General features: G+C 42.4%; 1 protein-coding gene across 3 annotated transcripts in view; it reads left to right on the top strand.

The window, feature by feature from the left end:
• The first annotated feature begins 17,452 nt into the window (after nt 1-17,452).
• Nucleotides 17,453-24,966, top strand: part of OGDH (oxoglutarate dehydrogenase) — a 127,261-nt gene continuing 119,747 nt past the window's right edge. For all 3 annotated transcript variants that reach the window (XM_089692442.1, XM_089692441.1, XM_089692444.1), the window contains exon 1: nt 17,453-17,563. The gene's annotated coding sequence lies outside the window, so the exon portion shown is untranslated. The remainder of the gene's footprint in view (nt 17,564-24,966) is intronic.

Raw genomic sequence — 24,966 nt, 5'->3', positions numbered from 1 at the left:
GTCATCATGACTTTCAGTACTTCTCTTCTCCCACAGAGGGTGGGTCTTCAGAGGGCCAATTATAGCTCAGGGACAAGCTTTGGGTGCTTAGTGAAGCAAAGTCTCTATTTACCCCAAGTGTGTAATATTCTTCTTTAACCCTTTTCTGATCAGTGGTCATTTGTATTGTGGACACATAACACAAAGGAAACATACACCAATTGTTCTTGTCACAAGGCTGTCTATTCATGTCTAGTTACTATCACCCTTCATTTGACCTAGGACTTTTTTTGTCATAACTTGTCAAATGAAACCTTTCTTTACTGGAAAAAGGACATGGCAGTTGTTTTACAGCTTTGTGGATTTAACCACTTCACGTACGGACACTTTTACCCCCTTCCTGTCCAGGCCAATTTTCAGCTTTCAGTGCTCTCACGCTTTGAATGACAATTGCGCCGTCATGCAACACTGTACCCATATGAATTTTTTTGCACTTTTTTGAGACATATAAATTAAAAAAGTCCAAAAACTTTGAAAAGAAGTGTTTTTCTTATAACATTTTGCAAATAAATAATCTTTCTTCATAAATCTTGGCCAAAATGTATTTAGTTATCTTTTTAGTAAAAAAAAAAATAACCCAAATTAGTTTATAACCAAAAATTATAATTTTTTCAAACTTTTTTTTACATATTTATTTTATTTTATTATATTATTATTTATGTTTTTTTTTTTGTAGTGACACTGTACTACTTGTGGGGGGTGATGAAGATTTTTTTTTTTTTACACTGATTGCTTTTACACCCATAAAGGCTGTAAAAGCAATAATTTCTCTGTCTCTCTGGCTGCATTCTTGCAGCCATTGAGAAATACTGTGTAAGCTGTGATTGGTCATACCATGTGATCTCAGTGATCATGCACAGATTTCACACGTAGTAAGCAATGATGTCAGAAGTGACATCTTGCCTACTACTATTCATGTGATCACTGATTTGCCAATCAGTGATCACATGATCGGGACCTCACACAGAGGTCCCGTACAACGATCAGTGTTCTGCTGTGTCTGGAGGAATGCACACAAGCAAGGAAGCGAGGAGGACGTTTATAAACGGCCTCCCGCCCCTGCACTGCTCCCGTACAGCCGTTTATATACATGGGCTGGACTGGAAGTGGTTAAAGGGTTCATAAATTTTTATGGGAAAAAAAATTGCAAATAAAAAAATAATACAGTGTATACAATTGTGACTCAAGTGATATTGTAATTGCAAATTATTTAAAATTACCTTTCCTTTCTAATCTGCAGTGCTGTCATTTTCTGGAAAGTGCAATGCAATACGTCTACCTGGCGGCTTTCTGTACACAGATGGTGTACAGAACGCCCCCTGAAAATGCCATTTGCTGCTTGTGTGATTGGCTCACTGATTTTCCCAGAAGTCTGCATTAGGATATAAGTCAGATTTTTGGCATCCCCTGCAACAAAAATGTCATTTTTGGTGAGATACTCTCAAAGGGAAATCACATCTAAAGGGATGCAGACCCAGCCACTTTCCTCATTAGAGCACTGCAGGTGCAGCAGTTGATTGATAATTGTAAAACCACTCCCATACAGATTCACTCTGCAAATGGATACTGACAAACAGCTATTTCTTCAGAATAACAAAGGTTGCTAAAATCCTTGCAATGTCCATAGATCACCCAGAGGGGAATGTTTTTTTCTCAACAGAAATGGAGTTTTTCTTTAATGGTATAATGACGATCAAAAGAACATGTCAGCTGCAGTGGATGGAGTGATTGGGAACAGCACGGACCTAGCATTGCTGGAGGAAGGCATACCAGAGGGTAAGTATGCCATGATGTACACATTTTCTGTGCATACTTACTCATTATGTGACGAGCTCCAGGAATCTGCAGCAGGTTCTGTTTTTTTCCAGCAAGAACTCATCGATGTGGTCTTCTATTAAACTCTCCAGTATCTTCCCAACTATAGAAGTTAAACTAACAGGTCTATGATTACTTGGTAAAGATTTTGATCCCTTTTTAAATATTGGCACTACATTGGCATTACACCAATCTAGTGGTACTATACCATTCATTAAAGAGTCCCTAAAACTTAGAAACAATGGCCTTGAAATGACAGAGCTCAATTCTTTAAGGACATGTGGGTGTATGCCATCCGTTGCAGGTGCTTTATTCACCTTTATTCTGTCTAAATATTTCTGGATTATATCAATTGTGAGCCAATGTGGATCATCTGGAGCTGTGTCAATACCATGCCCATTATGGACAAGAGCTCCCCCATGCTCTTTTGTATACACAGAGCTGAAGAAGGTATTTAATAAATTTGCCTTCTCTTTGTCCCCAATCACCCACTCTAGATTATTTTGTAAAGGGCCTACATGCTTGGACCAAACCTTTTTACTATAAATATATTTGAAGAATTTTTTGGGGTTGGTCCTGCTATCTTTTGCAATCTGTCATTCGTTTTAAATTTTTTGTGGCCTTTGTTTCCTTTTTACATATTCTGTTATATTCTTTGTAATGTTTAAACGATGATAGCATTCCTTCATTTTTATATTTAATAAAGGCTCTTTTCTTATTATTTATAGCTTTTTTAACTTGGGCAGTAAACCACATAGGTTTGATTTTTAGCCTTTTAAACCTGTTGCCTATGGGAATATATTTTGCACTGTGTTCACTGCACATTTCTGTGTTGTGTTCATTGATGCCAATATTCCCTCCTAGTCTTAGTCTTGGAGAGCAGCTCTCAGCCTTGGAAAATGTTAAAATTTAGTGTTTTTAGTTTTCCCATATGTGCTTGCTGTTTACAGCTAACAATAAATGAAATCATGTTATGGTCACTGCTACCCAGATGTTCTTTTATATGGACATTCGTAATAAGCTCTGCATAGTTTGAGATTACCAGGTCCAGCAGAGCATCATTCCTAGGTGGGGCCTCTATGAACTGTACCATAAAATTGTCCTGTAGTAGTTTTAAAAATGTTTGCCCTTTAACTGCAGTACCATTACTCCCTCAATTTCTGGGTGGTTAAAATCCCCCATTATTATCACTGTGCCAGCCCTTGCAGCCCTTTCGATCTGTGCAAGGAGCTGAGTCTCCACCTCCTCATTAACTCTGGGAGGCCTATAACAAGCTCCAATGATTACCTTTGTAATACACACCCCCATGTGCAGTTCCACCCATAATTCTTCAGCCTCATCACACTCTCCATCAACTAGGTCCTCTTTCACACTCGCTCTGAGATCAAATCTCACATAGAGACAGACACCACCTTTCCTATTTACCCTGTCTCTCCTAAAGAGAACATAGCCAGGAATATTAATGTTCCAGTCATGTGAAGAATGAAGCCAAGATTCAGCAATACCAATTAAAGTAAAAACGTGTATTTTTTTTTTAAATTTGTGTTTGAAAAATCGCTGCGCAAATACTATGTGACATAAAAAATTGCAGCACCCACCATTGTATTTACTAGGGTGTCTGCTTTAAAAAAAGATATATAATGTTTGGGGGTTCAAAGTAATTTCCTAGCGAAAAATACAGATTTTTTCATGTGAAAAAAGTGTCAATAAAAGCTTATTCTTCAGGTGGTTAGAAGAGTGAGTGATGTGTGGCATAAACTTCTAATCCCGGGCATAAAATGCCCCCCTCCAAATGACCCCTTTTTGGAAAGTAGACACCCCAAACTATTTGCTGAGAGGGATGTTGAGTCAATAGAAGAATTTATTTTTTTAACACAAGCTTTTGGAAAATGACAAAATTGTCATTTAAATGGTTTATTGCTCAAACATGCCATAGGTATATGTGGAAGTACTCTTCAAAATACATTCTGCTACTTCTCCCGAGTATGGGGATACCACATTTGAGAGGCTTGGCAGTCTAGTTGCGTACAGGACCCCAATATCTAATAAGCACCTTCAGGCTTCTAAAGTGCCTTATTTGCTCATTACACTTCCTGACTACCTATCACAGCTTTGGAGACCCTGAAATGCCAGAATAGTATGACCCCCCCCCCCCCAAATTACCCATTTTTGGAAAGTAGACAACCCAAGGAATTTGATAAGAAGCATGGTGAGTATTTTGCAGGTCTCGTTTGTTGCCACAAGTTTTTGGAAAATGAAGAAAGAAAACCAAAAACATATTTTTTCTTTTCTTTTTTTATATTTCAAAACCTTGTGAGAAAAAATGAGATCTACAAAATACTCACCATGCCTCCTATTAAATTCCTTGGGGTGTCTACTTTCAAAAAGGGGTCATTTGGGGGGGGGGGGGAGTTGGTGGTATCCTGGCATTTCAGGGCCTCCGAAACTGTGATAGGTAGTGAGGAAGTGAAATGAGGAAGTTTCGCACCTTCAGGCTTTCAAAGTGGTCATTGGATTTCAGGCTCCTGTATGTAGCTAGGCTCCCAAAAAGTATCACACAAGTGGTATCCCCATACTCAGTAGAAGAATGTATTTTGGGTTGTAATTCCACATTTACCCATGGCATGTGTGTGCAATATATCATTTAGGTGACAACTTTGTTTAAAAAAAAATTATATTTTTTTTTGTCAATTTCCAAAAACTTGTGGAAAAAAAAAATAAAGCTTCCATGGACTCAACATGCTTTTCAGCAGATAGCTTAGGGTGTCTACTTTCCAAAAAGTGGTCATTTGGGGGTCTTTGTACTGCCCTGGTATTTTAGCATCTCAAGAAATGTGATAGGCAGTCAGAAAGTAAAAGTTGTGTAGATTCCAGTATCTTTACCATAGTTTGTAGATGCTATAACTTTCATATGATCCAATTAATATGCAGTTATTGGGATTTTTTACCAAAAACATGTGGCAAACTATATTTTGGGCTAGATTTATGAGGAAATTTGAGGGTTTTTTTTATATTTTTTATAACAGAAATGAGAAAATATTATTTTTTTTCAAATTTTTTTTGTTTGTAGCGCAAAAAAAGAAAAGCCCAGAGGTGATCAAAAACCATTAAAAGAAAGCTCTATTTGTGTTAAAAAAGGACATAAATTTCATTTATATACAGTATTGCATGACTCTGCAATTGTCAGTTAAACTAGCGCAGCACTGTATAGCAAAAAATGGCATAAATTCCAATATCTATATCACCATATGAAGACGCTATAACTTTCACACAAACCAATTAATATACACCTATTGGGATTTTTGTTACTAAAGACATATAGTAAAATACATTTTGGCCTAAATTTATAACGGAATTTGAGTTTATTGGATCATTTTTATGACAGAAATGAGAAAATATTGTTTATTTTTCAAAATTATGGGTCTTTTTTTGTTTAAAGCGCAAGAAAAAAAAACAGAGGTGATCAAATACCACCAAAAGAAAGCTCTATTTGTGTGAAAAAAATACATAAATTTGATTTATTTACAGTATTGCATGACCGCGCAATTGTCAGTTAAACTAGCGCAGCGCCGTATAGCAGAAAATAGCTGTCAGGGATCCCCTCGATCCCTGCCGCAATGGTCCCGGCGCAGGCGCACTGCTCCGCCCTGTACACGGGCACTAGGTCCGGGCCGGCCGCGGCGTTCGAGTTCGCGCATGCGCAGTAGAAGCCGCGGCCGCCCGCTGGGCACCAATGGCAGCGCAGGGCGGGATATTTAAAGGTCCCTGAGCTGTCATTTCGTTGCCTTCTGGTCTTACCTGCTTCCTGTGATTCTGTACCTGTGCCTTGTAAGTTTATTGACCCGGATTGTTCTTGACCTGCTGATTTCTCCTGCCCAGACCCTTGCTTGCCTGACTTCTCTCCCTGGATGCCCCTCATTAGATCTGACCTCCTGTTGCTGACCTGGCGTGTGACCCGACGATTCTCTGCCTGCTCCCTTGTACCTTACCGTCCTCTACGTTACCAACTCGGCCTGTCTGACTTCGCACTTGCTCAGCCATCCATCCCATCGGGGTCACCCGACCTCCTCACATCTGGCTCTCCCTGGTTGGAGCCCCTGGTGAACACCCCTACCACTGACAGGTGTGCTCAGTAGTGGCGACCTGGTCTTGGGGTACTACAAGTCCATCCCCACCATCAGGGGCCCTGGTGAACAAATACCCTGGGGCTTAGACTCCGCGCTCTGGGCACGCCTGACCAGTGGAGTGCTAGTGGTGCCGCTCGGCGGTCCCTCACAGTACCAGAAGGCCATGACTGAGCCTCGAGGAGGACCCTCCCCGTTGGACGAGGTTTGCAGGCACCTGGCTACCCTGACGCAAGCAGTAAACACATTACAGGACAGATGTTTGCAGATCGAGAATCGGTTTCAGGCCTGCACCATATCTGCTCCTGTTTCACAGGCCCCGGCTCCTGCACCGCCGGTCGCAGCAGCCCACGGGCCGGCTCCTGGGCCTTCCACATCACTCCCTATGGCGGAACCCCGAGTACCCTTACCCGAGCGCTTCCATGGGGATCGCACACGCTTTCGGTCATTCCGTGACTCCTGTCTGCTCTACTTTGAACTGCAACCACGGACCTTTTTGACAGAATCGGTGAAAGTGGGGTTTGTTATCTCCCTGTTGCAGGGTGAACCCCAAGACTGGGCCCACCGACTAAGGGGAAATAATGATCCTCATCTGGTTATGGTTGACGACTTCTTTAACGCTATGGCCATCTTATACGATGACCCACAACGGGCGGCCACGGCCGAGGCCACATTATACGCACTCCGACAAGGTCGGCGGGCGGCTGAGGAATACGCCTCTGACTTTAGGCGCTGGATGGGTGACACTCGTTGGAACGAGTTTGCACTTTTGCACCAGTTCCGTATGGGCCTTTCTGAGGCTCTGAAAGACGAGCTCGCCCGGGTGGAGGTGCCCGAAACATTAGAGGACTTGATTGCACTCACCATTAAAATTGACCGTAGGCTACGGGAGCGCAGATTGGAGAGGTCTGGTCAGGGTCGCGGAAATACCTGGGGGTCTTTCCAAGGATCCGGTCAACATACTAGGCCAAACATCCAGAACCTGCCGCCTGAAGATGCTCCCGAACCCATGCAGCTAGGCCTGGCACGGCCTAAACTATCGCCAGAGGAACGCCAGCGCAGACGCTCCCAGAATCTGTGTCTCTACTGCAGTGAAGCAGGTCACATGGTACGTTCCTGCCCGCAGAAACTGAGTAAGTTCACCTCATCTTCTTTATCTATTGGCAATATGAATCCGTCCCAATATTTAGTTGTTCCCCTCTCCTTTCAGCTTTCAGAAAGGACCGTGGAGGTGACGGCCATAGTTGATTCGGGGGCATGCAGCTGTTTTGTGGATATCAATTTTGCTCACCAGCAGGGTATCCCCCTTCGCCCAAAGGAGAAGGGGTTTCACATCTTTTTGGCTGATGGCTCCCGGATAAAGTCAGGGGTGGTTAACCAGGAGACCCCTTCCATTGTGACTTCTATTGCCGGTCAGCACCGGGAACTCCTCCGCCTGGATGCTATTGCATCACCCCTTTTCCCAGTCATTCTGGGGCTCCCATGGTTGCGGGCCCATAACCCCCAAATTGACTGGGAAACTGGGGTTGTCTCGTTCCCTTCCCCATACTGTCGGGAACTGTGTCGAACTTCGGGCCCGGAGGTCCCCCAGGTCCTCCTGTGCTCTGAAGGGGATGCCAGCCTAAAACAAGTGATTCCTGCAGCCTATCATAAGTTTATTGATGTGTTCAGTGAACGGGGAGCAGATGCTCTACCCCCCCACCGCCCATATGACTGTCCTATTGATCTGTTACCCGGTTCTGAAATTCCTTTCGGGCAAATTTTTCCCCTTTCTGAGCTAGAATTAGGGGCCCTGAAGGATTATATTGAGGACAGCCTCCGGAAGGGATTCATCCGTCCCTCCACTTCCCCAGCAGGTGCAGGGATCTTCTTTGTAGAAAAGAAGGACAAGACTTTGAGGCCATGTATTGACTATCGGGAGCTGAATAGGGTCACAATTAAAAATCGTTACCCATTACCACTGGTACCTGAATTATTCCAGAGCTTAAAAGCTGCAGTAGTATTTACCAAGCTGGACTTAAGGGGAGCCTACAATTTGGTTCGCATAAGGGAGGGGGATGAGTGGAAAACGGCCTTCCGCACCCGTTTCAGCCATTTCGAATACCTGGTCATGCCTTTCGGGTTGTGCAATGCGCCGGCCACCTTCCAGCACTTTGTAAACGACATCTTTAGGGACTTCCTGGACATCTTTGTCATCGTCTACTTAGACGACATTTTGATTTTCTCATCCTCCCTGGGGGAGCACAGGGTACATGTAACAAAGGTGTTGGGGCGGTTGCGGCAGCACGGGTTGTACGCTAAAGCAGAGAAATGTTGCTTTGAACAGGCTAGTGTTACATTTCTGGGTCTGATTATCTCCACCACGGGGGTCGCAATGGACCCTCAGAAGGTCTCTGCGATCCTAGATTGGCCTGAACCCACGGACAGGAAAAGCGTCCAACGTTTTATTGGGTTCGCAAACTTCTACCGGAAGTTCATCAAGAACTTCTCGGGTCTGGTCTCCCCCATCACTCAGTTAACCAAGCTTGGGACGCGATTCAGATGGACGCCAGAGGCACAGGAAGCTTTTGAAGCACTAAAGAAGTTATTTACCTCGGCACCCATTCTGGGTCATCCCGACGCCTCCCTGCCCTACATCTTAGAAGTAGATGCGTCAGAAAACGCGGTTGGCTCCATCCTTTCCCAGCGAAAGGGCACCAAGGAATTACTTCACCCAGTAGCATTTTTCTCACGGAAACTTACCCCTGCGGAGAGGAACTACGACATTGGGGATCAAGAACTACTGGCTATCAAGACCGCATTAGAAGAATGGAGGTACCTGCTGGAAGGTGCCTCCCATCCCATCCTGATATTCACGGACCACAAGAACCTGGAATATCTGAGGACGGCCAAACGTCTGCGCCCACGACAAGCAAGATGGGCATTGTTTTTCTCGAGGTTCCAGTTCCACATCACATACAGGCCCGGTTCAAAAAACACGAAGCCAGACGCGTTGTCGCGCATGTACGAGGACACCAAGGAGATCCCAGTACCCGACACTATTCTTCCTGCAGGAAACTTCTTGGCTCTTCAGACGAACCTTCGCTCCGAGATCCTGAGAGCGTCCACAGCGATGTCTACCTCCGATGGGGCGCCCCTCCGGAACACGGAGGGACTCCTATGGAGGGAGGACCGGATTGTGGTGCCGGAGGATGCCCGAACCTTAGTCTTGGGACATTGCCATGACCACCCAATGGCAGGACATTTTGGCCCGGTCAAGACCCTGGAACTTCTCCGACGTTCCTTCTGGTGGCCGGACATGGCCAAGGATTGTAAAAGTTACGTGGGCTCCTGTGCCATCTGCCAGCGGAACAAGCCTTCAAGAAATAAGGCGTGGGGCCTGCTACGTCCATTACCCATCCCTGAACGGCCCTGGAAGAAAATCTCTATGGACCTTATAGTCGAGCTTCCACCTTCACTGGACCACACAGCAATTCTCGTGGTCGTGGATCGCTTATCCAAGATGGCCCATTTCATTCCTTTATGGAAGACTCCATCAGCAGCCGAGACGGCGCAAGTTTTTATTCGAGAGGTCGTTAGACTGCATGGGGTTCCCGAAGACATCGTCTCGGACCGAGGGGTGCAGTTTACCTCGAGATTTTGGAGGGCATTGTGCAAAGCCCTGGATATCAAGCTATCCCTTTCCTCGGCATTTCACCCTCAGACTAATGGTCAGACCGAAAGGACCAATCAGACCCTGGAGCAATACCTGCGATGCTACACATCATTCTCTCAGGACGACTGGGTGCCACTTCTCCCTTTGGCGGAATTCACGTACAACAACGCTTGCCATTCAGCAACTGGGCAGTCCCCGTTCTTCTCCAACTATGGGTTTCATCCTGTCTTCCTCCCGGATTTAGTCCCGGAATGCCCAATTCCAGCGACACAGGATGCACTAGCCTTCTTCACTTCAAACAATAAAAAACTACAGGAAGCCATCCGTCAAGCCCAAGAAGACTACAAGAGGGCTTTTAATAGGAAGCGAAGAGGGGATCTGGTGTTGCAGCCCGGAGAGAAGGTTTGGCTGGCTACGTCGAACTTGAAGATGCTCTGCCCGTCAAAAAAGTTGGGACCTAATTTATAGGCCCTTTTTGCATCAAACGGATGGTCAATGAAGTGGCCTATGAACTTGTTCTCCCTGAGACACTCGAGATCCACCCTGTCTTCCACGTGTCCCTGTTGAAGCCGGTAGTCCCTGATGCCTTCCCGGAACGGGAATCCAGGCCCCCGGAGGCCGTAACGGTTGAAGAGGAAGAAGAATTCGAGGTGGAGGCAATCCTGAAGTGCCGACGAAGGGGGGGCCAGACCCAATTTCTCATCAAGTGGAAGGGCTATGGCCCTGAGGACAATTCGTGGGAACCAGCCCATAATGTCCATGCACCTAGACTTGTCCGGAGGTTTCTTTGTGATCACCCGTGGTGGAGAGATCGGGTGGGCATCCGGGGGCAATGTCAGGGATCCCCTCGATCCCTGCCGCGATGGTCCCGGCGCAGGCGCACTGCTCCGCCCTGTACACGGGCACTAGGTCCGGGCCGGCCGCGGCGTTCGAGTTCGCGCGTGCGCAGTAGAAGCCGTGGCCGCCCGCTGGGCACCAATGGCAGCACAGGGCGGGATATTTAAAGGTCCCTGAGCTGTCATTTCGTTGCCTTCTGGTCTTACCTGCTTCCTGTGATTCTGTACCTGTGCCTTGTAAGTTTATTGACCCGGATTGTTCTTGACCTGCTGATTTCTCCTGCCCAGACCCTTGCTTGCCTGACTTCTCTCCCTGGATGCCCCTCATTAGATCTGACCTCCTGTTGCTGACCTGGCGTGTGACCCGACGATTCTCTGCCTGCTCCCTTGTACCTTACCGTCCTCTACGTTACCAACTCGGCCTGTCTGACTTCGCACTTGCTCAGCCATCCATCCATCCCATCGGGGTCACCCGACCTCCTCACATCTGGCTCTCCCTGGTTGGAGCCCCTGGCGAACACCCCTACTACTGACAGGTGTGCTCAGTAGTGGCGACCTGGTCTTGGGGTACTACAAGTCCATCCCCACCATCAGGGGCCCTGGTGAACAAGTACCCTGGGGCTTAGACTCTGCGCTCTGGGCACGCCTGACCAGTGGAGTGCTAGTGGTGCCGCTCGGCGGTCCCTCACAATAGCGTAAATTGCAGTATCTATACCATAGTTTGTAGATGCTATAACTTTCACATAAAGCAGTCAATATACACTTATTGGGATTTCTTTTTACCAAAGACATGTAGCAGAATACATTTTGGCCTACATTTATGACTAACTTTGAGTTTACTATATATTTTTTATAGCTGAAAGTACAAATACCTTTTTTTCAAAATGTTCGTTTTTTTTTGTTTATATATAAAATCAAAGTGACCAATTATAAAACCGTGACATATAACAATTCATATAAATAAATAAAAAAAGAAGTGAAGAAATAAGTCCCAACAAGTGAAAATAAAATTATTAGAGTACAAAACAATATATAATATAAGAATCTAGATTTTTAAATTCTTCAACTTTTATATTCCCACTTTTTGTTGCATGCTCATATTTATGGTGCCAATTATATCCATCACCTTCTAGTGTGTGCTCTCACCTAAAACATTTGGCCCTCAAGGAGTCAAAGAGCAATTAATATCCCCGGATGATCCCTGGTTGGATGGATCTCTCCCTTTAAGTTGACACAGGAACAGCTCCCACCGAAATCATATAAACGATCAAACACATCTTTAAGGGGTCTTCAAATGGCTCAAAAAGAAGTCAAAAATAGAACTTCCATAGTGTAGTAATTAGATATTTATTTAAAAAATTCAAAAACAGCCAAATGGCTACTCACATGAAAACAAGGGTCACAGATCCAGCAGGCATGTACTGTGTAACCCACAGTCAGGTGTACATACTAGGAGTCCCAAGATGGCGATTACCGTCCAAAAATAATGACATCACCACGCTCTATTACCAGGGGCAGACTGACAAATCATGGGGCCCCCGGGCAATAAGGGGATCATGGGGCCTATGAAAAAGCCTATGAAAAAGGTACCAGGGGCATCTCATGGAGCCCCCTACTGACCCCGGGCTCTTGGGCAGTGCCTGAGTTTCCAAATGGTCAGTCCGCCCCTGTCTATTACTATTAGTTACGTCACGCTAACACGTGACTTCTTCAGGGATTCCTCAAGGTTCTGTTCTTGGACCTCTTCTCTATCTACACCTCCTCCCTTGGTCACTTGATAAACTCCCACGGCTTCAAGTACCATCTCTTTGCTGATGACACACAAATTTATCTTTCTACTCCTCACCTCACCCCTTCAGTCTCCTCACACAGTACTAACCTACCAATTGACATATCAACATGGATGTCACTCCACTTCTTCAAACTCAATCTTTCTAAAATGGAGCTCAAACTATTCCCTCCAGCCTGTGCCCCCTCCCCTGACTTCTCCATCAAGATCAATAATACAACAATCAGTCCCTGTAATCCTGGACCCCCATCAGTCCTTTCAGCCCCAAATCCAATCACTGTACAAATCTTGTAGACTTCACCTCCGCAACATCTCCAAGATATGCCCCTTTTTAACCTCTGAAACCACTAAGCAACTTATTCACTCCCTCGTTATCTCTCTCCTTGATTAGTGCAACTCCCTCCTCATTGGCCTACCTAATCACAGGCTATACCCTCTTCAGTCTATCATGAATGCTGCTGCCGCCAGACTCATCCACCTTACTAACCGTTCCATGTTTACCACCCCTCTCTGCCAATCCCTCCACTGGCTTCCCATTGCCCAACGAATAAAATTCAAAACATTAACATATAAACCATTTATAACTCTGCCCCAAATTACATTGCCAATCTTGTCTTCAAATATCACCCATAATATCCTCTCCACTCCTCCCACGACCTCCTACTCTCTAGCTCCCTTGTCTCCTCCTCCCATGCTCCTCTACAGGACTTCTCCAGAGCCTCCCCCATCCTCTGGAGCTCTGTACCCCAATCTATCTATCGCCTAATCTGCCAACTTTTAGGTGATCCCTGAAAACCTTTCTCTTCAAGGAAGCCTATCCTGCCTTCAATTAATAACCAAATCTTCAATTTTTCCTATCAGTTCATCCCCCAGAGTTATTACCTTTTGTGCCACCAGCCCCTCCCTCTTAGATTGTAAGCTCCAAGGAGCAGGGCCCTCCTAACCCTCTTGTATTGAACTGTATGATTGCTGTATTGTCTTCCTTTATATTGTAAAGCGCTGAGAAAACTGTTGGCGCTATAGAAATCCTGTATAATAATAATAATAATGTATGCTTTGGGTCTTTGTCATGCTAAAAGATAAAGTTCCTGTTCTTGTTCAGTTTCTAGCAAAACTGAAGGTCTTGTGCCAATATTAACTGGTATTTGGAAGTGTTCATAATTCCCTCTACCTTGACTAATGCAGGCCATAGATGGGTCGAAAACCGGACGTTTTTTTTAACAAAAAACGAAAAATCGGTCGTTCAATAGGCCGACGTTACCACCGATAAAAAAAATCGGCCAATTTTTATCCCGTCTACGGCCGGCATTTAATTACTTCTGTGCCCTGCCGAGAGCTCCGCTATTATCGACATTAAAAAGTATTGCGGTTACTACATTGTATCTATTTGTATCCATTTAGGATATAGATGTTTTTATTCGATACAAATAGATACATTGTTGCAACCGCAATACTTTTTCATGTCAAATATAATAGCGGACTGGAATTCTTCTTCTTTTTCTTTTAGGTCACGGCTCATGCGCAGATATTTTATCTGTAAAAAGATCGTCCGATTTGCCCATCATTGCAGCGAAAATCGGCCAATTTTTTTCCAATTTTACCAATCAAAAAAATGTGCCAAAATCCAGAAAAACGGCCGACCAATTAACCATTAACAGTGCAAAAATCGGCAGATTTTTTCTTCGGCTGAAAAATCAGCCGATTTTCGACCCATCTATGGCCTGCATAAGGCCCCAGTTCCAGCTGAAGAAAAACAGCCCCAAAGCATGATGCTGCCACCACCATGCTTCACTGTAGGTATGGTGTTCTTTTGGTGAAGTGCAGTGGTGTTTTTGTGCCAAACATATCTTTTGGAATTATGGCCAAAAAGTTCAACCTTGGTTTCATCAGACCATAACACATTTTCCCACATGTTTGTGGGAGACTTCCGATGTGTTTTTGAAAAAATATAGCCGGGCTTGGATGTTTTTCTTCGTAAGAAAAGTCTTCCATCTTGCCACTCTACCCCATAGCCCAGGCATATGAAGAATATGGGAGATTGTTGTCACATGTACCACACAGCCAGTACTTGCCAGATATTCCTGCAGCTCCTTTAATGTTGCTGTATCATAACAGAGAATTGAGTATCTAGCTGCTCGCCCCCAACATAAATGTATATGGAGAATCCCCCTATGGGACTTTAATGCAGCAACCGTATCATTACACATGTACTCAAAAGAACTTTTTTTTAAAACATATGCTTTATTACATGAACATACTTGTGAGAGATACATTGTCTTTAAAAACATTAGCTCTGATGGATATTGCACAAATACTTCCTTCACAGACTAACAAAATTCCCAAACAATTACCAAAATTAAAGGGGTAACTTTTTGGGGAATTTTGTTATTCTGTGAAGGAAGTATTTGTGCAATATCCATCAGAGCTAATGTTTTTAAAGACAATGTATCTCTCACAAGTATGTTCCTGTAATAAAGCATATGTTTTAAAAAAAGTTATTTTGTGTACATGTGTAATGACATGGTTAATGTTGCTGTAGACCTCTTAGCAACCTCCCGGACCAGTTTTCTTCTAGTCTTTTCATCAATTTTGGAGGGACGTCCAGTTCTTGGTAATGTCACTGTTGTGCCATATTTTCTCCACTTGATGACGACTGTCTTCACTGTGTTCCATGGTATATCTAATGCCTTGGAAATTCTTTTGTACCCTTCTCCTGGCTGATGCCTTTTAACAATGAGATCCCTCTGATGCTTTGGAAGCTCTCTGCGGACCATGGCTTTTGCTGTAGGATGCGACTAAGAAAATGTCAGGAAAGACAGACTAGAACAGCTGAACTTTATTTGGGGTTAATCAGAGGCACTTTAAATGATGGCAGGTGTGTACTGACTCCTATTTAACATGAATTGAATGTGATTGCTTAATTCTGAACACAGCTACATCCCTAGTTAAAAGAGGGTGTGCACACTTATGCAACCATATTATTTTAGTTTTTTTTTACTTCCCTCCACCTAAAAGATTTCAGTTTGTTGTTCAAGTGAGTTGTACAGTTTATAGGTTACATTAAAGGTGGAAAAAGTTCTGAAATGATTTAACTTTGTCTCATTTTTTACATCACAGAAACCTGACAATTTAACCAGGGTGTGTAGACTTTTTATATCCACTGTATATATCATTTGTAGATGCTATAACTTTGACACAAACCAATCAATACGGTTATTGGGATTTTTTTTGAAGAAATACATTTTGGCCTAAATTTATGAAGAAATATATTTTGATTATTTTTATTGGGTATATTTTATAATAGAAAGTAGTATTTTTTTTAGTTTTCGCAATTTTTACATTTTGGCCTAAATTTATGAAGAAATATATTTTGATTATTTTTTTTTGGGTATATTTTATAATAGAAAGTAGACTTTTTTTGAATTTTCACAATTTTTACATTTTGGCCTAAATTTATGAAGAAATATATTTTGATTATTTTTATTGGGTATATTTTATAATAGAAAGTAGTGTTTTTTTTTAGTTTTCACAATTTTTACATTTTGGCCTAAATTTATGAAGAAATATATTTTGATTATTGGGTATATTATATATTAGAAAGTAGTATTTTTTTTTAGTTTTCACAATGTTTACATTTTGGTCTAAATTTATGAAGAAATTTATTTTGATTATTGGGTATATTTTATAATAGAAAGTAGTATTTTTTTTTAGTTTTCACAATTTTTACATTTTGGCCTAAATTTATGAAGAAATATATTTTGATTATTGGGTATATTTTATAATAGAAAGTAGTATTTTTTTTAATTTTCACAATTTTTACATTTTGGCCTAAATTTATGAAGAAATATATTTTGGTTATTTTTATTGGGTATATTTTATAATAGAAAGTAGTATTTTTTTTTAGTTTTCACAATGTTTACATTTTGGCCTAAATTTATGAAGAAATATATTTTGGTTATTTTTTTTGGGTATATTTTATAATAGAAAGTAGAATTTTTTTTGAATTTTCACAATTTTTACATTTTGGCCTAAATTTATGAAGAAATATATTTTGATTATTTTTATTGGGTTAATTTTATAATAGAAAGTAGTATTTTTTTTTAGTTTTCACAATGTTTACATTTTGGCCTAAATTTATGAAGAAATATATTTTGATTATTGGGTATATTTTATATTAGAAAGTAGTATTTTTTTTTAGTTTTCACAATGTTTACATTTTGGTCTAAATTTATGAAGAAATTTATTTTGATTATTGGGTATATTTTATAATAGAAAGTAGTATTTTTTTTTTAGTTTTCACAAATTTTACATTTTGGCCTAAATTTATGAAGAAATATATTTTGGTTATTTTTTATTGGGTATATTTTATAATAAAAAGATATTTTTTTTAATTTTCACAATTTTTACATTTTGGCCTAAATTTATGAAGAAATATATTTTGATTATTGGGTATATTATATAATAGAAAGTAGTATTTTTTTTTAGTTTTCACAATTTTTACAATTTGGCCTACATTTATGAAGAAATATATTTTGATTATTGGGTATATTTTATAATAGAAAGTAGTATTTTTTTTTAGTTTTCACAATTTTTACATTTTGGCCTAAATTTAAGAAGAAATATATTATTATTATTTGTTTATTGGGTATATTTTATAATAGAAAGTAGTATTTATTTTTTAGTTTTCACAATTTTTACATTTTGGCCTAAATTTATGAAGAAATATATTTTGAATTTTGTTTATTGGGTATATTTTATAATAGAAAGATTTTTTTCTAGTTTTCACAATTTGTACATTTTGGCCTAAATTTATGAATATATTTTGGTTATTTTTTATATTGGGTATATTTTATAATAGAAATACCACCAAAAGAAAGCTCTGTGTGAAAAAAAAAATATACATTTTCGGTAATTTTATGGTAGTGTTGCAGGATCACGCAAATGCCATTTAAACCAGCACAGTGTCGAATATTAAACAATGGCCTGGTCATGAAGGGGTAAAATCCTTCAGAATTCAAGTAGTTATTCTAAAGTCTAATACTCTCCACGAGGTAAAACCTCCCCTGTGCACTTCTTGTCCTGAACTGTATTCCCAAGAACAAAGCTACTAATAAAGTTTTCCGGGAATTGAATACACGCCGATAAAGCAGGAAGGGGTGTAACACCTACGCAATGCTGCAGGGGGTGGGGAAAATGCGTGAGGCGTGGCATTCGCAGCTGTGGCCGCGCCCTCCAACTCTCTCAGCCAGTCGTCAGGCGGGAGCCGGACGGAGCGGACGGCTGTGGCTGCGTATTGCACGCCAAGGTGAGAGGGGCCTGTTGCGGAGTGGTGGTCGGGAGCAGTTGTTCAGTGGCGGGTGCAGGGCTACGTAGAAATGGGGCGTCGGGGACGGGGCTCCGGGTGGCGGCTCGGTGTAATACCCCGCCGCTGTTATTCAGGCGTGAAGCCAATCACAGGGCTCCTAACAGCTGCAGGGAAACTAGGGCGTCAGCTGTTGGCTGGTGGTGAGCCCCGTGGGCGTGTTCTGCGCTGCTGCATAGTGGGTAGTGTGTCCTGAACTGCGGGGAGGTCACGTTAGGTGGGCCTGTGCAGGCATGGTGTGGGGGTGAATGTCCTGGAGGATTGGTCCGAGGGCCCTGACCCCCCTCCCCCACCAAACAAGGACACCATGAGTAAGTCCTGTGCTGGTTACCATGCTGCCCTGAGTCACTCAGTAGTCTGACCCCCCATTAGGCACATAGGAATCACCTGTGCTTGCTGTATTGGAGGAAAAGTTGTCAGAACTCCATTTGGAAACAGGCTGAGTGATCCTAGAGGGCTGGTCCTGTGTTCTTGGTCCTCCTGACAAAATGTGCTATTCCCCTGTGGAAATGGACTGTCTCTGGAATCTCACATCTGACCATAGAGCCAATAATTACATCACAGGAAGGCAAAACTTTACTTTTTGTTCTGGATAGAGTAAGGGAGGGGAAAACCTCTCCAAGGCATTTCTGCTATCTTTGTCCCATCGGGGGGGGGGGGGTTTCTTGTCACTTCCTGTCCTTTCTCTGCACAGAAAGAGAGTACATTCCTCCAAAGTGAGGGAATCCTGCGGTGTCACCAGAACAAGTCTCCCCGTTATTATTATTATTATTATTATACAGTATTTATAAAGCGCCAATAGTTCACTCAGCGCTGTACATTACAAAGGGGGACAGAACATGTGACAGAACAATACCAATACAATGCAAAACATGAGGGGATCGAGGGCCCTGCTCTTTCGAGCTTACAATCTAGTTAGATGATTTCCTCCTATTCCTGTTGTGACCACTCAAAGTTTGAGACTTTTTTTTTAAATTCACTTTCAGTGTTCATTACCAGGAGGAATAGAGAGCGAATCTCTCTAATGGGGGACAGAAATTAGTTCCTGACCGCTATCCAAAATGCAAAAGATTGCAAAGGCAAGCTTCTTCTTTAAAAAGAATAAACATACCTGCTCTGTAGAATGGTTTTCTGCAGAGCAGCCCCGATCCTCATCTTCTGGGGTCCCCCCGCTGGCACCTCTTCCCAGCGAGTGCCCCCATAGAATTCCCCTTGCTATAGGGGTACTTGTGTGGGCTCACTCCTGAGCCAGGTCTGTGTATCCATGCAACACATCACAGCTTGGCCCGGCTCCCCCTTCACAGGCTCTAATTGACGGCGGCAGGAGTCAATATCTTCCGCCGCTATCTCAGAGCTAATGAGGTGTGAGAGCCACTGCTTTCGGGGATATTGCAGGATGGTGATGGGGTTCAGATAAGTATTGGGGGGGGTTTGCACACAGGTTTTACACCTTCATGCAGAGAATACTTTAAGATTAAAAATAAAAAAAAACTTTCTCCAGAGACACTTTTACACTTTGCCCTAGGTTATACTTAAAGGGTTAGTTCATGTTTAGGACTGATGGGAGGGACGTGTAGTGCCTTTAGTTCTGCTTTTACAGGGTTAGTTCACCTTTTCCAAAAAACAAAAAAAAAAAAAACCCAAGTTGTGTGATTTGACCAATGTTGAACAATGCCCTCGCTATAGGCCATTACATACCTCCTGAAGCCTGGCTGGAATACTCCCAGCCAAGTCCAGTGTACTGGTCACCTCCACCATCGCAGGAGTGAGCTCTTTTTTTGGTTCCAAACCCTCACATTTTCTCACTGCTGATGTAGTAGTTCTGCGTTTTGAGAGCTTACTCCTGTGATGGTGAACAGTAACAAATATCCTGCCTGCTCACAAATTTGTATAAAATGCCTTCAGTTCAGCTTTGAAGGTTTTATTTATGTAAAACATCCCGGAAGGAACAAAACTGTTGTAATTGCTTATAAAGTGTTAGCTGAAGTTCAGCTTCAGTTTGTTAGCGTATCTAAATCTGCTACTACATCTAACCCCCCTCCCCCAGAGATAAACAATGTTGTCCAAAAGTTCCAACTGTGCTCCTTTCACCAGAGTGGGGGGCACTCTGAGGCTGCATTCACACCTGCACATTTTCTAAATGTGTGTGAAATATGAATTTAGCCTCATTTCAGAATTGCGCTGCGCTTGCAGTTTGTGCTTAACTTCTTCACGCTGGCCGGATGCAAATGTGCAGCCTCCCAGCATCTGGGCCTAGACGCCGAGTGGCTGCACATTTGCATTCTATTAAAAAAGGACATGTGCCGAGAGCGCGCGCCCAGCACACATGTCCGGTACTCACGGAACGGTCCCGGTCTCCTCTTTTGATCGGGACCTTTCCCGATCATGTGACGTCACGGCAGTCATATGACCCCTAAACTCTGCCTCCCAGCTTCTGAAACTCTTAAAGGGCCAGGAGGCGCCGGCGTGAAGGGGTTAAAGTGCCATTAACTGTTAATGGGACGCCAAACGTGGGTAGCAGACGCACCAAATTCACACTAAAAAAACACCAGACTCTTCATGACCAAAAAAAGTTCTGGATCTACTTTGGGGAATTTGTCTTGTGTAGGGCAACCCATTGGACTGAATAGGCTGCCTTAGGCTTGACATGCATTAACGCATGGAAAAGCGGCAAAACCCGTGAGCGAGGTGGTGTTCTCCTGCTATGGTCAGGTATGAATGGTGTGTAAGGCTAGGTTCACACCTATGCAGTTTGCATTTGATCCGTTTCTGTAGTGCTTTTTGCAGTATGTTTTTGATGCGTTTTGCTCCCCCTTCCCCACGAACTTGTAGCTGGGCAGAATAGAATGTGTCAAATGCATCACATGCGTTTCGCAGCATCTCCATTGAAGTCTATAGAACAAAAACCTCAATGTTTTGCTTTAAAAAAAAAAAAAAAAAAGTCCTTGACCCTTTCCAAAAAACATACTGGTGAAAACGTTGAGATGTGAACCTGTCCCATAGGAAATCATGTTAAATGGACTCCTGTGCGTTTCTGCAAAGTGCATAGGTGAACCTAGACTAATACAGGAGAATTGTTACAGGCAAGATCACCAGATGAAAAAAAACCCTAATGCAGCCAGCACATGATTGGTAAGATACAATATATTACATTTTCAGCTTTGGGTTTAATGCAAGGACATTCATAGAACTGTTTTGCACAACAATGAATAAGCTACCATTATTGTGTGTACCTTGTGTGGCTGCGACTGTCACTAAGGCTCCATTCACACTTATGTGACTTGTCATCCGACTTTGGGGTTCAAAGTCGCATCACAAGTCACCCCCCCAATGTTTCACAATGGGTGTAACATTCATATCTGTGCAACTTCAAAGTATTTCCTGCACTAATTTGGTTTGACTTTCATGCGACTTGAGAGCCATAGACGTCATGTAAACCCTCAAGTCTCATGAAAGTTGCACCTGAATGTTGTATATGTGACTTTGTACAGCAGAAACAATTATCCTTGGTCAAAGCCAAAGTTGCACTCATCCAAAGTCGCATCTAGCCGCACTGTAAAGTTGCAATGAAAATCGCACTATTTTGAAGTCGCAGAAGTGAGTGTAGCCTGAAACTCATCACTCTGGAACACCACAGTAAATGTTGCTGAAGCTTATAATTCCAGCTGGAGTACAATTCTAGCAGTTCGCTCACTCTCCACCTCTTATTCTTTTCACTCAGCACAAGGCTATCTGTGATTGGAGGAGGGTGGGTGAATGTCACAATCTCCCCCTCTAGTCACAGAATGCCTTGTATTCAAACCTGTGCTGGAACTGTAACTCTCAGCAGTTGTTGGTTTCATTACTCCTGAACATTTATCAGCAGGCACACGTCAGGAGTGGAGAAAAATTTTTACATTGTAAATGTCTAAAAATATATCCCCCTTCTCTCCTAGAGTTTGACTTTAAGGAGAAACAAAGAGAAGCCACAATGCATTAAGGTACATCAGTGTGGGCACACAACTCACCAGCAGGCATACATTATGCCGGAGCAAAGTGGCGCTATATAAATCCTGTATAATAATAAATTATGCGTAGCATAACGCATCTGTAGGTGTGAACGAGTTCCCTGAGCATGTAGCTGAGTGAGCAGTTTTGATATTGAGTCAGCTTGAAATGGCCTTCAGGTTTATGTGGAGGAAGTTTCACATGAGCAGGGACTTACTTATACCTCACCCCCCCCCCAACCCCCCCTTCACTAGTGACAATCGCTCCTTCATCTCTTCATTCCTCTTTGGGTTTGGCTACAAATTACTGAAAGATCAGCTTGTGCTTTGTACAAATTGTTCTCCAGTGATTTCAGTAAGGCCCTGTTCACACTAGCATTAAAAGCAGGAGTTTGGGGTACATTTTTAAACTCCTCAAACTCCCAGTAAAGCAGTCTGCAATTAATACTATGGACAGCATACAGTGCTGCCCACTTTATCAAAACGTGTGTTTACACGTCATGTTGCTGCATTTCAAAAATGAAGTTTTATGTAGCGTTTGGAAGTCTATGGTAATGCACCATAAACACAGCAATGTGTTTGCAGCCCATTTGTAGGGATTTAGGTCTTGTTCACAGTAGCCAAGAAAAAACTTAAGCACCTGGGGTGCTTTTTTCACTCTTGTCAAACAAGCATAGTGTGTTTTGGGGGGGGCGCATTTTTAACTTACCTTTTAATGCACATTTAAATGCAACACTGACTCAATGAACAACCTGCATTAGCACTATAGGCGTGTTTGTTAAACGTCAGTATTTTAAGAAAGTGTGAACAAGGAGCGAAACAATAAAACAGCGCAAAACATGAAATGAATCAAAAATAATTATACACAAATTATAATACATTCTGTGGTTATAAAATGTCCAAAATGAAAAAAAAAAATAAAATTTGTACAAATACAAGAAGTGATGAAACCAAAAACAAAGAAAGTCCCCTTTAAACATGCAAATAGTGCTACAAAAAAATGTTGGGATAAGTGTAAGGGCTCGTTCACACTTGGCTGTTTTACCAACGCTTGCCAAACGCCCCTACAGCGTTTGGTAAGCGTTGGTCCGGCGTTTGCGGAGCGTTTTTTAACGCTTGGCAAACGCTCCACAAACGTTGCATGCGCGGTTTAGCGGCGGTTGCTAGGCTATTGCCGAGCGTTAATAACGCCCCACAAACGTCTATAATGCAGTTTGAGTGGTGTTAACGCTCCACAAACGCCCCGCACCGCAAATGCCGGCCGTTTATGGAGCGGCACCATAGACGAGAATAGGAGGCTTCAAAGCCTCCTGACTCGACCAGAGGCGTCTGTTTTGCCGCGACGCAAACGCTCCCGTTAGAACAGCACCATGTGCTGTAATGTGCAGAATTGGCAGAGGCGTTTGGGAAGCGGTAAAAACGCTTCCCAAACGCCTCTCTGCCGCTTGCACACAACGCTAGTGTGAACGTAGCCTAATACAGAGAAAAGATTTCACGGATCTACACCTTACTGTGAACTCTGATGTATTCTGCGCTCACCAGAGATAAGAATACATTGCACTTTATGGATACAATATTATCCTCCAATTCCCAGGGAAAATGTCCTCTCCAGAGCCTCTTCCATATACAAGAGCTTCCTTACATCCAACTTCAAAAGGGATTTCCCCTCATAACGATGTGTTTTATAGGAAAACAAAGGAGAACCAATAGTGCAATATTGCAAAGGCTTTTAATTGAACAAAATAGTGCTCAATCTACTCATATTAGAACTTAAAATAAGTCGCCAATTGACAAAATCCTTCAGAACAGACATCCTAGTGTAAAACTGATTCCAGAAAGTAAACCAAACTGATAGCACCGGATATGACGTCACATGCTCCACATAGACAGACGTACTTCCAGTTTCCTATGTAAATGTGAACAAGGCCTTAAAGTATGACTCTTTCAGTTGCATAATGCGGTAATGCGCCTTAAACTATCTCTGACTAGCTTGAGATCTGAGTGACAATTTAGCATATTAGGCCTTTCAATGAGAATGGCAAAGTGTGAAGTTCATAAATACAATAATCAGTAGCAGTCATCAGTCTGGTCATGTTAAAATTCTGTGTTCAGGCTAATTGAATTATATGTAAACTCTCACCACGTAAAACATCCCATTCAGTTTAAAATGGAAATGAAAGGCAAAACAACATATATGCATAGATATAAAAACATTTTCTTCCTTTTTCAGAAGTGATCACATATCCTCTCCTCAGTTGCATATGGAGCTTGGAGAGCTGGGTGAGGAGAAACAGCAGTTCTCAGCACAGCCAAAAAGCTAATACAAAGAACAGGACACTGTTTCAAGTACATGATACATCAGGAATATGAAATGTCGGGTTTACACATTTAATTTTTTTTTTCTGTTCTCATTGAGAGTTAGTTATGTCTCAGACCCCCCCCCCAAAAAAAAAATAAAACCACATTTTAAGACTGTTTTACACTAGAATACATTGTGGTGTCATACGCATGTTTCTTGGTGTACAGAAGGTCAGAGTGGATTATTTAAACCAGAAAGCACCAAGTTAAGCCTGTTCTGTGTCCTTGTTAAAGCAGTAACAAACTAGAAGTGCAACAGGTGGAGCTATTCTTAGAGGGGAGAATGTCTATTGTGATCTGGACTTTTCTAGGCAAGGGAAGTAGCCGTATTCAAGAAGGCAAAGTGTAGTAACCCTTGCTGATCAAACCAAATGTATTTGATCTGTTCATTTTTTTTTGAATAGGCTTGTGTACTTTGCAGCAGTTTATTGAATAAAAAACATTAATATTCAGTGTCAACAGGTGGAGCTCATGGAGAAAACTGTAGTAAGCAGGATCCAGTAGACACCGATTTGTGCCTTGTAGGCCTAGTTTACACTTTGGAGGGGGGAGATAGTAAAACCACACTGTTGGGCCCTATGTTTACTGCCGTCACTTCAGCCGCAAAGGCAGTGGAGGGGTATACATAAGCTGCAATGCTTTGCATCCATTCAAGTGCACTAGTGTGGAAATGTGTAATGAGAGAGAAGTGTTCTGTAGTCTAAATAAACTTTTTGTTTTATGGTGACAACATTGTAAATCTAAAAACAGTATGGCGAGTATTGTCACACGGGGACAGAATGTGTTCCCAATAGGATCACCAAGTTAAAGGTAAAAGAGAGCCAGATAAAGGAAGACTAATGTAGCCATCATGTCTATGGACTGGACTTTAACTTTAAGTGCTCACCTCTGAGGGCCAAAGCAGACATACATATATGTGGTGGTGCTGTTTCAGGCCTCTGCATACCACACTCTTAACACAACTTATTAACCTGTAGAGAGGTGCATACAGGGCCAGGGCTA

The sequence above is a fragment of the Staurois parvus genome, unplaced genomic scaffold (genome assembly GCF_062004578.1).
Source record: "Staurois parvus isolate SC_StPar_1 unplaced genomic scaffold, SC_StPar_1.0 ptg000586l, whole genome shotgun sequence".
Taxonomy (NCBI): Eukaryota; Metazoa; Chordata; class Amphibia; order Anura; family Ranidae; genus Staurois; species Staurois parvus.
This window is presented reverse-complemented; position numbering and strand designations above follow the sequence as displayed.